The following is a 14,590-nucleotide window of genomic DNA, read 5'->3' as shown; positions in this document are numbered from 1 at the left end:
GGATTTATAACCCCAAGCATTTTATATCCAGTAAGACTGTTAAAATCTTCATGACTAGAAGTTTCCCTACTCTTTCACATATACTGCCAAGTTGAAGCTCTCCAGAGCTAAGCTTCATGCAAGTATTACTTGTAGCCATGAAGACATGAAGGAACATACATTCAGAGTAAATGTTGCTTTCCTATCAATGGGCTCTAGTGACACAGTGGTAAATGGAGTCTTGAGAAGCCATATTTTCTGGCCAAAAGCATCAATATGCACACAGAAAGGTGATACAAGTGCACCCCTCTATATTCAAAATTCTTACATGAAGACACAATCCTATGGAATTCAGATCATTTGTAGAAAGACATCTGTCTGTCATTAAAGCAAAAACATATTTGGTGATGTCTACTACTCTGCCGTCAGGCATCATTTCTGTAGTCCTACTGTTTCCACCTACACTATGATCAATCCTCCAAGCCAAGGAAAGCTACCCACAGTAATATGTCCCCCCACCCAGACACACACAAAAGTACACAGTCACCTGGATGACCATGAACAAGAACTTATCCTATAAGGGGAAGAATGTATAGTCATCTTCCATCCAATAATTTAATAACAACATGAAATTATCCATAAAGAAAGCCCCCACCACACACACACATCCACACCCATACATCCCCTTGGGTAACAGCAGACAGGTATTCCCCAAAAAGTCAACAAAAACATGCAATCATCCCTTTGGTAAGTAATGTACATTCATTCCTAAGGACAGAAGCACAAAACCATCCCCTAGCAATCCTCTACAGCATGCAGTAACCGGTCAGGGTAAGGAATACACAGTAATTTCTCCTGAAAGTCAAAGGTAGAAGGCAAAATTCTCTCACAAGGGAAGCGTGCAGACATCCCACAAAAAGGCTAATTTCCCTCCCCAAGTGAAAATGCAGGCGGTCAACCCTGAGGACATTACAAGAAACTCACAGCTCATGATGAGTAAATTCTTGTCATCCAATGCACAACAATGCACTCATGTATTCAGTCCTCAAAAAATTATAATTCATCTGGCTTACGACAAACATATTCTAGTCATATCTCAGGTTGGAAGCACATAGTGACTGTCTAAGAGAAAATAATTTCCACCAGGGCAAATGCACGGAATGACCTCAGACATCAGAAGCATACAGCAACCCAAGCAAGGACTGTGCAATCATTCTAAAATATAACAGTTCACAGTACAGTTCTTTAAAGGAGTCGCCATAAAAGAATCTCATGAGATAAAATCCTACAGCAGGTAACACTCATCAGGACATATCTGCCCAATGCTTGATCCCAGCAGCCCTTCAGCTATGATGCAATGTCTACACCTTACACCAGTATAAGCATGGTGGCCCTGCATCTCCCTTGCATTTCCTTCCAACTAAGAATGCCCCTAGGATGCTGCATACTTACTCCAAATTTTTCAATATGCAGTGAGCCTTCTTACAAAACTTCTTTCTTCCCTTCAGCCTAAACTCAATCAAGTCTACAAGAGGAAAGCCTGCTACACTGTTGGACACAATGGCAGAAGTGATAACTGTGTCTCCTCACAGCTACTTCATGGGCTCAAATGTAGCCACCATTAGGTCTTAATTAAGCTAATATTTGCCCACAAAATTCTCTGCTGCTTAGTCCACCCCTCTCTGTTTAAAATTCTTTCATGAAGACACATTCCTATAAAATTCGGACCACCTGCAGGAGGTCACTTTTCTGCCAATTAAAGCAAAATTTGTAAGTCATGAAGTTTTTGTAGGAAAGCTTTGGGATCATCTTTGCTTTAATTTCATATACCCGAGACAGAAAAAAAGAATGAAGCAAACAAAGCTTGCACAGAACTGCAAATGTAACAGTGGCATCAATTTCTTTACTTACAGCTTTGACTGGCATGTCCTCTTCCTCATCTCTCCTACAGCTCTCATACCTTATGTCTTATAAATATGATTTATGGCATCATGTAAATACATTTCAGATCTTTTACCTACATGTACAGCCTTGCTGTAAACAAGTTACATTAGGTGTATCATTAACCTATTCACAGAGGTAAGGGTCTATGGCAGTTAATACCAATTTCCGCTGTTCAGCAGGGACATGGGCACCACCCCAAGAGTGAATTTGCGGTCATCCATCCTTTGATCTAGGTTGCCTTTGAAAAGGGTCAGGAAGGCACCCCGTTTCACGTGAACTGGAAGCTTGTTCCAGAGAAATGGCCACTTCTGGGAGATGTATCCATCTCTCCAGCATAACCTGTTCATATCAGAGGCTAGGTTAAGATCCCTGGAGTTTGTGACCCTCCTGCAATTTGATTTATGAATGTGTAGTATTTCCATCAGGGTCAGGTCAGAGCCTGCCCTGTAAGCCAGAGACAAGTCACCATTTAGCAACCTGCAGGGGACAGAATACAGTGACAGAGCTTTAAGTCTTTCTGCACATGACTTGTTTACAGTACCCTTTAATTTCTTGGTGAGAAACCTATGTGGTCTCTCCAATTATTGCAGGTGTCAGGTGAGGTACATGAAAAAGAAAGCACTGAACTCAATTACTAGTCTGATGATGGCTGAGTATAGTTGCATCATCCTTAGATCTAGATGCAATGCATTTGCCTATAAGATGCATCACATAAAAGGATTTTCTTACTACTGTGTACACATGGTGGTCAAATTTCAAATTGCTATCAACCACAGCACCCAGATTACATACCAGTGGGTCTACACTTAGGAGGGGTTGCTGTCTATAACATAATTAGCAGGGATGTCAGCTTTCCCAAAGGGAATAACTATTTTTTTTTTTTTTTTTGCATTTAGCTTTAATCCATGGCTTTGGCACCATCTTTTTCCTGCATTAACACTGTCTGTAGTATATTAACATTATTGGTGGACTCTATGTTTGGTCCCAATTTGCAACTGTCAGTGAAAGTGGTCAGGTGAGAAGCAAATTCCAAACAGTAAGGGGCCCAGCAAAGAACCCTCTGGTATGCCACTGGTCACTGGTCTTTGGCTAGATATGAAGTCACCCACTTTGACAGTATGTGTCCTGTCTGTGAGCCAGTTGGCTGCCCATCTGGTAATGTAGGGTTAATTCCCCAACTGGGGGAGTTTCTCTAGAATACCTGAGTTGGGGGATTGTGTCAGATGCCTTGGCTAGGTCAAGACAGGCTGTATGCATGGTCTTTCCCTTGTCGAGGGCCTTGTGACTTTCTCAAAGTCATCAACCATGTTTAATAGATATGAGCTACCTTTAACGAATGTGAACTGGGTTGTATCCAGAGTTTGCAGATTACCTATGTCCTTGTTAATAAGGTCCATAATGATTCTTTCCATGGTCTTGCAGATGAGGCTAGTCCAACTTATGTGTCTATAATTCCCAAGGTCAGTTGATGCCCCCTTTGTGCAGAAGGATTACTGTTGCTGTCCTCCATTCTGCTGGAACATAACCAGTTCTCAAGCTTTGGTTAAACAGGGATCCAAGTGGGTCTGCTAGGTCATGTTTAAATTGTTTAAAAGGCAACCTGAGATGTTGTCTGGTCCCATTGATGCCATGTTTTGGCCTTGAAGAACACCAAGTTGACCTGCTCTCTTGAGATAATAGGCTGAGGAATGGTGGCATGTATACTTTGGGGGTGACTGGAAGGGACAGGAGTGAAGTGTTCTCCAAATCTGTCAGCTAGTAGTTTGGTAGTTACCTCCGGTCAAATATGGGTGGTGCCATCCACAACCAGTTCAGTGCATAGCTGGATATTCCCTTTTAGATTTCAGACATAGTTTAAGAATGCCTTGTGATTATCCTTAGCTAAGGAGGCTGTTTTTGCTCAGTAATTAGCTTTGGATGACTTGACAAGAACTCTTGTTTTTTTTTTAAGCTAGAGAGAGATTTCTTCTTCTGCTGAGCCAGTTCCCTCTTGTTTTGGGACATTAGTTTCTTTCTCTTGTTGTACAGCCTGTTTATATTGGGGTCCACCAGGGTGGCTTGTTTTTTTGGCAAGAACTGGCTTTTATAGGTCAGGTACAGTCAATTCTATAGAACTGCTTAAGTGGCTACACAAAGCATTTGTGTACATCTCTGCATAAGAATCCATGCTATCTGCATTTGAGGGGGCTTTGAAACTTCTTGTACCATCATTTGGCAGGAGGTTATTTATCCTTGAAAAAATTCTTAAGCATTTTTGAGTTTGATGGGATATCTGGTCTTATAATTACATCGAACAAGACTGATTTATGTTCCAATCATACCAGGAAGGACATCACACGGTCGGAGGGGGGTGCAATGCTCTCCCATGTTAGTGAGTACTATGTCCAGGACATTTGAACCACTTGTGGTTGTGCTGACTAGCTATTACAGCATTTGCACTAACAAAGTCCAAGAACCTCTGAGCAAGCATGTTTGTGGCCGTGTATATTTCCAAGTCAATGGCAGGATAATTAAAATCATCCATGAGTGAGGAGTTGGATTGCATGACAAGTGACTCCAGTAAATCCAGGTATTATTTTCCTGTTTCATGGGGGAGGACCTATAGCTATCTATGATGTGGTAGGGGGCTTTGCCTATAGTTAAGTGGACATGGAGTAACTCAGAAGAGTCATGCTGTTTGACCAGTCTCCATGTGTACTTATCCTTAATGAAGATGGATACATTTGATTCTTTCATGCTCAATTTGTGGTCCAAACGTATGGAAGGCATTATAGCCCTGCACAGCTGGGGTGCTTTCAGTGCCTTGAACCATGTCTTGGTGACTGCACAGGTGTCAGCATCTTCCAGGGAGTGCAGTTTCTTATTTAGATTCCTAATATTAAGCAGCAGTATCCTGAGTTTATCTAGAGAGGAGTTTGTTATGTTGGGAGGTTGGTTATTTTGACACTCCCTAAAAAGGCACAGTAGGGGGTGGATAATGCCTTTGCCAGTACTTGAAAACCTAGAAAAGACAGATGCAGACCATCTCTGGCAAAGCAGCATGGCCTGTCAACCATGTCTTTCCAGGCTGACAGATGTTGGATCCCATTGGACTGACACCAGAAGCTAAGCCAGTTGTGAAAGTCAATCATGTTTTGTTTGTATTGTGGCATCATCCTTGGAGAAGGCAGAATGCTGCTTAAAGCTAGGCTTATACCAGCCTGTGACACACAAGTTTAGACTTCAGTCATGTGTCTCTTCATATAGTCCACTAAGGTACGTCTCAAGTCATTCATTCCCACATGGACTAAGTTGAAGTCATACCGGTACTCATGGCTGAGTGACTTGATGGATCCTGGCACTTGACAGGCAGCTAACCATAACCCACTCCTTATCTAGCTTCTAGCCTGGTGAAGGGAACATTCATGTGTCTCACAATGGAGTCACCTATGACCAATACATTAGATTTTGTGGTGTTGCACCTTATGGGCTTATTTGTTGAGACACTGGTGTGTGTGTTACGTGTTGTGTTTTTTTTTTTTTGCATTGTTATGTGCGTACATGGTTTTTGTTTGGGAGGCCTCTGATCATTTACGTTACTACTGAGTACCTCTGCATGTGTGGGTTTATGTGGCATGTCCTTATTTAGTGTGGGAAGTGTGTGTTTGTGCTGACAACCTGTCTGGCATTCAATCTGTCCTTATGTGAGAGTCTTGCCTACAATTTCATAGTGTAACTACATCTCTCACATAAAGTATTTGTTTCAGGAGTAAGTTGTTGTCAGCATAAATGAGATGATGGTTACAGTGCTTCAGGATGTCCATGTCTATCAGGCTGTCCAGAGAGATGATCGAAAACTGCTAGTCCGTGATAGCAGGTTCCTACTCTAAGTTTTAATATGGAAGGGAATGGGTTAATTTGACAGGACTGTGCTAGTAGCACTGAGACTACAAGAGGGACCTGTACTTTGTGTAGGCTAAGGTTGATCAATAAGGCAATGCTGCTCAGTACACAACTGAGTTGCTCCTAGAGCAGTAGAAAAGCTTGGAAATATTTCACTGACAGCTGTTTAGGGAAAAATTGAGCTTCCAGGGTTTTGCGTCTATACAGGGCACTGCTAACTGCCACTGTGTGAAGATCAGCACCATGCAAACGCAATGTTTATATATGAGCAAAAACAAACATGTTTTAAGCTACCAACCAATCAGGAAAGTACACCATAAGCCTTCCACCAGCAATCCCCAACTCAGACAGGTTAGAGCAGCACACACCTGCCACAAGAGTGCAGAAAAACATTGTCTTAATGTAGAATAGGTGGTTTGGAGCCCAAGTGTAACAAGACCATACAAAATACCTACAACAGCCCTACAATTAACAGATACAATGTAATACAGTACAATTAACTACTTAAAGCAGCAGCACACAATACATTTTTTAAACTGCTTAAGTACAGTCACAGTATATAACAGAAATGCAAAAAGATACGTAGAGCTCTTGTGTGTACTTTCCAGCTCAGATAGTCCAAGTAAACACCTACTGCCACTAGATGAATAATTCCAGTCCTCCTAATGTAAAATCACAGTAAAGGAGTATCCGCAGTGAAATGCTACCACAAATAAACTAAAAGATATGGATAAAGCAATGCACTTTAAACAGCTTATGAGTGTGTGTTTATTCAATAAAAGCACTTCCCTTTGTATAAATGAACCAAGAGCCACTCAACTGTACAGAATTTATAAAGGCACTAAAAACAAGATAATCTGATTAATAAACCATCCAGCCAATAAAACTACATGCAGAAATCTCACATGTTTCCCAACCTAAACAGACCAGGCTACCTCTGAGTGCACTGGATGGAAAATCCACTGTCCTTTTGATATAAAAACAAGTGCTTGCTAGAGTGTAAAAATACACTACTTTATCCAACAGCTAGCTAGATAATGAATTCAGAGCAAGTAATTCAGTAGAGCAAACAATAAGAGGCAAAATGCACTTTTTCAATATATGTGCAAAGAAAGGCAAATAAATAATTCAAGATATCAATAGCAGTGTACAAAGGGAGGAGCTTATTAAGCTCAATTTACATCAGGGGTGGGTAGCTTTAAGTCACCAAGCTTAAAAAGCAGATCAAAAAAGGGAAGGGCAGGTGGGAAAAACTAGCACTGAATTACCAGCAGTGCATTGGTTTATGCAGGTTTGAAATCTTTTCAGAAAAAGACAAAAGGCCCAGAAATTCAATATCCACTTATGCTGTGCTGATAAGGTCAATAAAAAGGTTGAAATATGCATGCCTGCAGCTAGTAAGGTTTGATTTTATTGGCCTGAATGCAACCATAAAAGCTTAAAAAGTAAAACAGTCATGGCCATCTATGTACCTGAAAGACTTGCTGTCCCTTAAGGGGTCATTTGCATACATCCCATGCATGATGTTTACCCCTATCACACTTATACTCTTCAAACCACCATTATTCAGTTTTTCCAGCACTTCCTTTCTATCATAATGCTTGTCTTGTATCTTTATCTGTTAAAGATATTCTGGCACATGTATTGCACTTCTGTTGCAGTTTGACTGTACCTAGCCTATGTACTATGCTATTTATCACAATATTTGCTATGTGGATGCCTAAAAGAAAGCTTTTTCTCAGCCCTGTATACAATGAATATCTCCAATATAATATCTGTTTTTAGCATAGCTCTTCCTTGCAAAGATAAGATGCCATATACATTTTGACCTTATTCTATTATTGCTTGTATTTTTTCATGTTCATTGTTTAAAGCTATTCATCTTTGGCATGTATTGTTTTATCATTTGCAAGAGATTTTCTCTTCTTAGGACTGCAGTAAAAATGGGTCTTCCCAGACAGACACTCCCAACTAACAAATGTCAACAAACAAACAGATTAATTAAACAGCAGACTGACAAGCTGGACATTTCTATCATATACCTTCCATATTTATTATTAGATAAAGTTAAAATCACCATCTGCTTGGCGGACCATAAATTTTTGTCTGACGTATTGTATTACCTTGTTTTGACAAAGAGAGCAAAAAAGCTAGGAATCCATTATGAAGGGTATGGTTTTTATAAAGGACAGTAACTGACAATGAATTCCAAATGTATAGGGCTCTTTAATGCAAGACCTACATAGAAAGTAAACATGCACATTTACTTTCTAGTAAAATGTGCTGAGTCATGTGACCTTTGCTATAAATGCAAGCAAGTTCCTAGAGGAAAATGAAAATACTGAAATATTAAGTACTAACTTAAGAAAGGCCAACACAGGAAATGCCAGTGAAATTTCTTCACCCATACTACTGGTATACAATCTCCGATCTGATTATTTCCAGGCAGGGAGTGACACACTAAATTATTATACAAGAGGCATGACAGGTTTGAGCTTTCATAAAGTGTTGATTTTTTGACGCTTTATGTCATGTACTGTTATTTTCATATACTTGCACTGTGACAGATGGCCTATTGTTGTGAAGGCTATTGCTTTCTATGGTTTATAAGATATGACGGTCTAGATTCCTAACATTCTTCTGCTAAAAATGATTATCTTAAGAAACCTTTTCTTCTAAGACATTTACTTAATATGACATGATGTAAGCAAGTTCAAAGGGAGCATGATGAGTGACTTCAGTATAAAGATCTAAGGAACCAGGGACAAATGTCTCCTTTCTAGGGTGGTCCTAAATTAAGTTGCACTCTTATGAAGGTTTTACAAGGCTCTAAAGTACAAAAACATTGTGTATAATCCCAAGATGCATATGCAGAATACCACAACCACTGACTAACTGTAGAGAAAAATCCCAAACCAAAGAGATTGCTCAGATAGGTTAACACTAGAAAAGAAAAGGACTTCCAAAATGGCTACACACTGATCAACAACTTAACTTCAACTCTCTCAATGTGAAAACAGAAACTGAGAAACTGCAGCAAAAGATAATGACAACCTGAACAAAATTAATTTACTGGCTAATAAAGTATACTGCCTGGATGCCTACAACTAGAAAAGGTGAAGAGAAAACACTGACTGGGAAGAATCATACAGCTGTTCAGCAAAAAGCAGTTCAAACTCCAACTTTGGTACAAGACATGCCTTCCAGTAATCTAGACAAAAAAATAACTCAAATGTGCTGATTAAAAAAAAATGAAACACTGTAGTAGTATATCAACTCAAATGATAAAAGGCTAGAAAAAAATGGAAGAAGTTTTAAACGGATATTCAGGTGAGCTGAAAAAATGCAAAAATCCAAGGTCGAAATGAAAAAAAAGGCTGGCTGAGTATGAGACTGCTCAAGAAGAGACGTTTCCAAAAAAATGGTAGAATTAGAGGACACAGCGCATAGGGGAAATCTGAGATTTTCTGCTGTACCAGAGAAACGAGACAGATCAGACCATATTCACTTATGAAGTCACAAATAAGCAACTGGACTGACATTCCATAGCAGGAACCGTTAATTGAAAAGGCATACTGTGTGTATGCTCCAAACATGTCCACATTAAAGCAACCAAGACCTTTATTAGTAAAGATGCAAACCTACCAGTGGAAAGAGCTGATCCTGACAACACTGTGGCAAAAGGGGCAAAGCATTAAATGGAGACACAATAGAGTATCTGTGGTAAATGATTATATACTGGACACCAGGGAGAAGAGAAGCAAATTTATTCTAGCTATCAAGGAATGTAGATAGGCAGGTGTGAGATTCAAGCTGCTGTACCCAGCTGTCTTCAGATTTTTTTCCTGGAGGATCCAAGTAATTTTTTGATGCAGAGAAGACTAAGGAGGAAATGCAAAAGTTTGTCCAATAAAAAATGAGAAATCAAGCAGAAGGGGACTCTGCCTTTCATTCTTCTGATAAAAGCTAGACAAAAACATGTTTAAGTTAACAGGCTGTCATTTTTAGGTTTCTGAGGTGAGAGATTGGGTGTAAAAGTGCACAGATCATAATATGTGTAGAGCTGATACATTTTTCTTACTTTTGCATAGGGGACTGTCTGGATTAAGACCCATGGCTTAATCAAACAACAAATTTTAAGTGGAAACAAGTAAATATGATAACACTGAATATATGGAAAGTTTTTATTTAACAATAAATGTTTCAGCTAGTATTTCATGCTGCAACAGAGGAATTCATTTTTCTTTTTTCTCTTATTTTTCCATGGAGGCAAGATGATAATAAGGTAATAAAAGAGAGAGCACTGGTTTCTTCAAGGCTAAAAGTGAATGGTTTCTTCAAGGCTAAAAGTGAATGATTTCTGAAAGTATGAAGTAGTTTTCACATCTGGGGACAGCGAACAAAGATTATAAAGAAAAAAAGAACACACATCAATTAGTGTAAGTATAAGCACAAGCAATAACATGAGTCTTAGCATGGATAATGTCAATTTCAAGTTAACTAGCGCCTATGTTAGCAACTGTATATTTGGCACAAATGCTCCTATTACAAGGGTTAAACTTCATTATTTAAAGATTTACAGTGGATATAAAAAGTGTACACACCCCTGATAAAATGCCAGGTTTTTGTGATATAAAAATGAGACCACAATAATTCATTTCAAAACTTTTCCCACCTTTAATGTGACCTATAACCTGTAAAATTCAATTGAAAAACAAACAAATCTGTTAAGGGAAAAAATATAAAAAATGTACAATAAGCTGGTTGCATAAGTGTGCACACCCTTAAACTAATACTTTGTTGAAGCACCTTTTGATTTAATTACACCATTCAGTCTTCTTGGGTAGGAGTCTATCAGCATGGCACATCTTGACTTGGCAATATTTGCCCACTCTTCCTTGCAAAAACATGCCAAATCTGTCAGATTGCAAGGGCATCTCTTGTGCACAGCCTTCTTCAAGTCACCCTGTGAAGATAGGTGAAGACTGCCAGCCTAGCCATATACAGGCTTGTTGTCTTAAATGGTAAAAATAGTGTTACATGTGGAACTGAAAAAATGTAACAGTGGACTCTGCTGACCAAGTAAAGCATGTTGTGACCCCTTGATGTAAACATGGCTCCGGCTGGTCTAGATGAAGGAATTCTTGCTATTGTTTTAAGGCCAGAGTTAATGGCCGGAATTTGCATGCATAAATGTCCTTTATTGCTCTGGTTTCTGCCCAGAGGTGAAGAATGTAAATGTAGCTTCTGTTAGCCTGGGAACCCAAGGAAGTGTGAAGAGTGATGTAATGTGAACCAGTAATGTGATTTTAAAGACAGAGAATCAGAGAGTATTAAGCATTTTTGTCTTGACCACCCAACGCATCAGCACCGTCTTGCTCTATATGTCAGTTTATCTTTGACTTGTGTTTTCTCTTAGAAATAGCTAGGAACTAGAAATATTAGACTAAGTGTTTTTCTGTGATGTCAGAACTGTACTACTGAATTATTTTAAGTATTTCTCTGGGATCTCTGAACTCTTGACTAGCACTGTGCAGTAAAAAGTATTGTCTTCTGTTTTGACTATTTGTTATTAAATATTTTTAAACCCTTTCAACTGTGGCTGTTTTTGTAGAGATAATTTAAGTTCTTTAGAGTACTTGCATGCCTTTGGTAAAATTGTACAAAGCCACTTCAATAGCTTTAGCCCTGGGCTATACTACCAACTGGATAATAATATTACACTGTAATAACTGGACACCCTTTTAAGGGCCTTTTTGAGTAGCTGATAAATATTAGTGGGTGGTGGCAGCTGGCACTACCATATAGTCTGGGGAAAAGGGGCACAGCTAGAGAACCGGTGGCAGCCTTTCCCAGGAGTGTCTGTGTGGTTGTATAAACTCTTCTCAATGTGTGTGTGTGTGTGTGTGTGTGTGTGTGTGTGTGTGTGTGTGTGTGTGTGTGTGTGTGTGTGTGTGTGTGTGTGTGTCAGCTACTTGGGCAGGGACACGAAGCACTGGTTGGACAGAGAGGGTGCTGGATGTTTTAGCTTGCCCCCTAGAATGAGATCTGGACCCTATAGCTGTGCCAGTGGGAAGTCTTAACGGGGACCTGGAGACCAAGGGAGCAACCAGCCCTGGACTGACTGTGATCTCTGTGTGCTCTTAAGGGAAACTGCACTTTACTGTGTGTATTTGTTATCCGTTCCTCCTATATAAGAAGCCCTCACTGGTGTTAGTGGTGAGGATTGAAGCTCCTTGATTGCTGGGCCAGGGCACGAGTGTCACACACCCCACAGATTTTCTACTGGACTTAGATCTGGGCTCTTGCTGGGCCATTCCAAAACTTTAATTTTCTTCTGGTGAAGCCATTCTTTTGTTGATTTAGATGTATGCTTGGGGTCACTGTTGTGTTGAAAGGTGAAATTCCTCTTCATCTTCAGCTTTCTAGCAGATTCCTGAAGGTATTGGGTCAAAAGTGACTGGTATTTGGAACTGTTCATAATTCCCTCCACATTGACTAAAGCCTCAGTTCCAGCTGAAGAAAAGCAATTCCAAAGCATGATACATGCCACCACCATAGGGATGGTGCTCTTTTGGTGATGCAAAGTGTTGTTTTTGCGCCAAACGTACTTTTTTGGAATTGTGGCCAAAAGTTCAACCTTGGTCTTATCAGACCATAACAGATTTTCCCACATACTTTTGGGAGGCTTGATATATTGTTTTGTAATTTTTAGCTGGGCCTAGATGTTTTTCTGTGTAAGACAAGGCTACCATCTTGCAACCCTACCCCATGGTCCAGACATTTGGAGAATACAGAAACATCTAGGACACAACCAGTACTTGCCAGAAATTTCTGCAGCTCCTTCAGTGGTGCTGTAGGTCTCTTGCCAGCCTCACTGACCAGTTTTTGTCTTGCCTTTTCATCAATTTTGGAGGGACATCCATTTCTTTGCAACTATCACTGTTGTCCCATATTTTCTCCACTTTTTGATGACTGTCTTCACTGTGTTCCATGGTATATCCAACGAAGTGTGAAATTTTTTTGTACCTTTCTCCTGACTGATGCCTTTTAACAATGAGATCCCTTTGATGCTTTGTAAGCTCTTTGCGAACCATGGCTTTTGCTGTAGCAGGCAACTGAGTAAATGTCTGGAAAATCTTACTAGGACAGCTGAACTTTATTTGGGGTTAATCAGAGTCTCTTTAATTGATGGCAGGTGTGTACTCAAGAAGAATAAATGCTGTAATTAAATCAAGAGGTGCTTCAACAAAGTATTAGTTTAATGGTGTACACACTTATTCAACCATCTTATTGTACTTTTTTATTTTTTTATAGTTTTTCCCCTAACAGATTTATTTTTCAATTGAATTGTACAGGTTATAGGTCACATTAAAGGTGGGAAAAGTTTTGAAATGATTTATTGTGGTCTCATTTTTTTATATTACAAAAACCTGGCATTTTAACAGGGGTGTGTACACTTTTTATATCCACTATACATAGTTAGGTGAGTTTGTATTAAGTTAATAGGTTCTAGGGGTGTTGTACGATTGTGTTTGGTTTTTGGTGTGAGGGTTTTTATTAAAGTCCTGTAAAATGTGACATAGGTTCCAATGTTGATACGAAAAAACAGTATAAAGGATCAACCTACCAAACATTAATGGGCACATGCATCGCAAAAGCTGAAATTAGACCGTTATAAAAGCTGCTATACATAACAGGTGGGAATATGACTTCTTACCATAATGGCGACACTTTCCATATAATCTTGGAACGTGAATGTCTCATTGGTATAGACAAAAAGGAAAGAATACTTAATTATATTAAGAAATGCAGACTGCAAATAGCAATGCTACAGGAGACATATTCAGAAAGAATTAAACGTGAATTTGATAAAAAAAGGGGATTTTAGGACAGATATTCTGCAGAATATCAGGGACAGAGGAAAAGAGGAGTAGTTATATTAAGTACTAGAGGAACTCCAGTAGTGACAGAAGAGATAAAAAAATAAAGGCAGATTTGTAGTAGTAAGAGGTAAATAGCAAGGGATGTGGATTACACTGGCATGCATTTATATTCCACCTAAAACTACTATTTTGGAGCTTAAAAAAATTTGGGGAGATATAATCAGCTTTCAGCAGGGAATATTGCTTATAAGTGGGGGCTGAAATTTGATTAGCAACAATAAGGATTTATTGGGGGAGAAAGGAAAATATAACAAAAGAGGGTAAATTTCTGAAGAAATTTATGAAAATATTTGGTATGAAATAGTTTAATTTGGTAGCAGGAACTCACAGAATTTACATATCATTCCCCAAGGTACAATAACTTGGCTAATAATTTCCTCTTGTTGGGAAGAGGGACTAGAAAGTCTAGAGGATGACAGTATTGGAGACAGATAGACTTTAGGAACCACTGTAACTTTCTCATATGGAGTACGGCTAAAGGTAGCATTGGAATGGTGAAAGCCATGAATCCAAGAGCCCTCAGAAATTCACTGGCCATAACTGAGACTCAATAAAGTAGGGACTAAAAAAAGGCAACTAGAGCAAGAGCCTTGCACGGTGGCAGTGAAACAAACAAAGGAATGGTCTGGAGAATGTAAATGAGAAAAACATAATCCTGAGAAGAAGTTAGGATGAATTTCTGGAAATTTACTATAAACCCTAGCTTTTGCAAAAGGCAAATAGCATAGTGAAGGTGCTGAAGCAAGGTCTATGGGGAGGAAACCTGAATTAAAAGGTCACCCAGGTAAGGAAAGATTTCTATCCCCCTCATCCTCCAAAAAACAATCAAAGGAGCAAAG

At 39.3% G+C, this 14,590-nt stretch overlaps 1 protein-coding gene across 1 annotated transcript in view; it reads right to left on the bottom strand.

Moving 5' to 3' along the window:
- The window catches only part of RPGRIP1L (RPGRIP1 like), a 1,932,928-nt gene that overhangs the window by 1,335,949 nt on the left and 582,389 nt on the right, over window positions 1-14,590 (bottom strand). The gene's annotated exons all lie outside the window — the stretch shown is intronic.

The sequence above is a fragment of the Protopterus annectens genome, chromosome 8.part1 (genome assembly GCF_019279795.1).
Source record: "Protopterus annectens isolate FY-2018-M chromosome 8.part1, PAN1.0, whole genome shotgun sequence".
In the NCBI taxonomy this organism is placed as follows: domain Eukaryota; kingdom Metazoa; phylum Chordata; order Ceratodontiformes; family Protopteridae; genus Protopterus; species Protopterus annectens.
The sequence above is the reverse complement of the archived record's forward strand: the minus strand, read 5'-3'. Positions and strand labels throughout refer to the sequence as shown.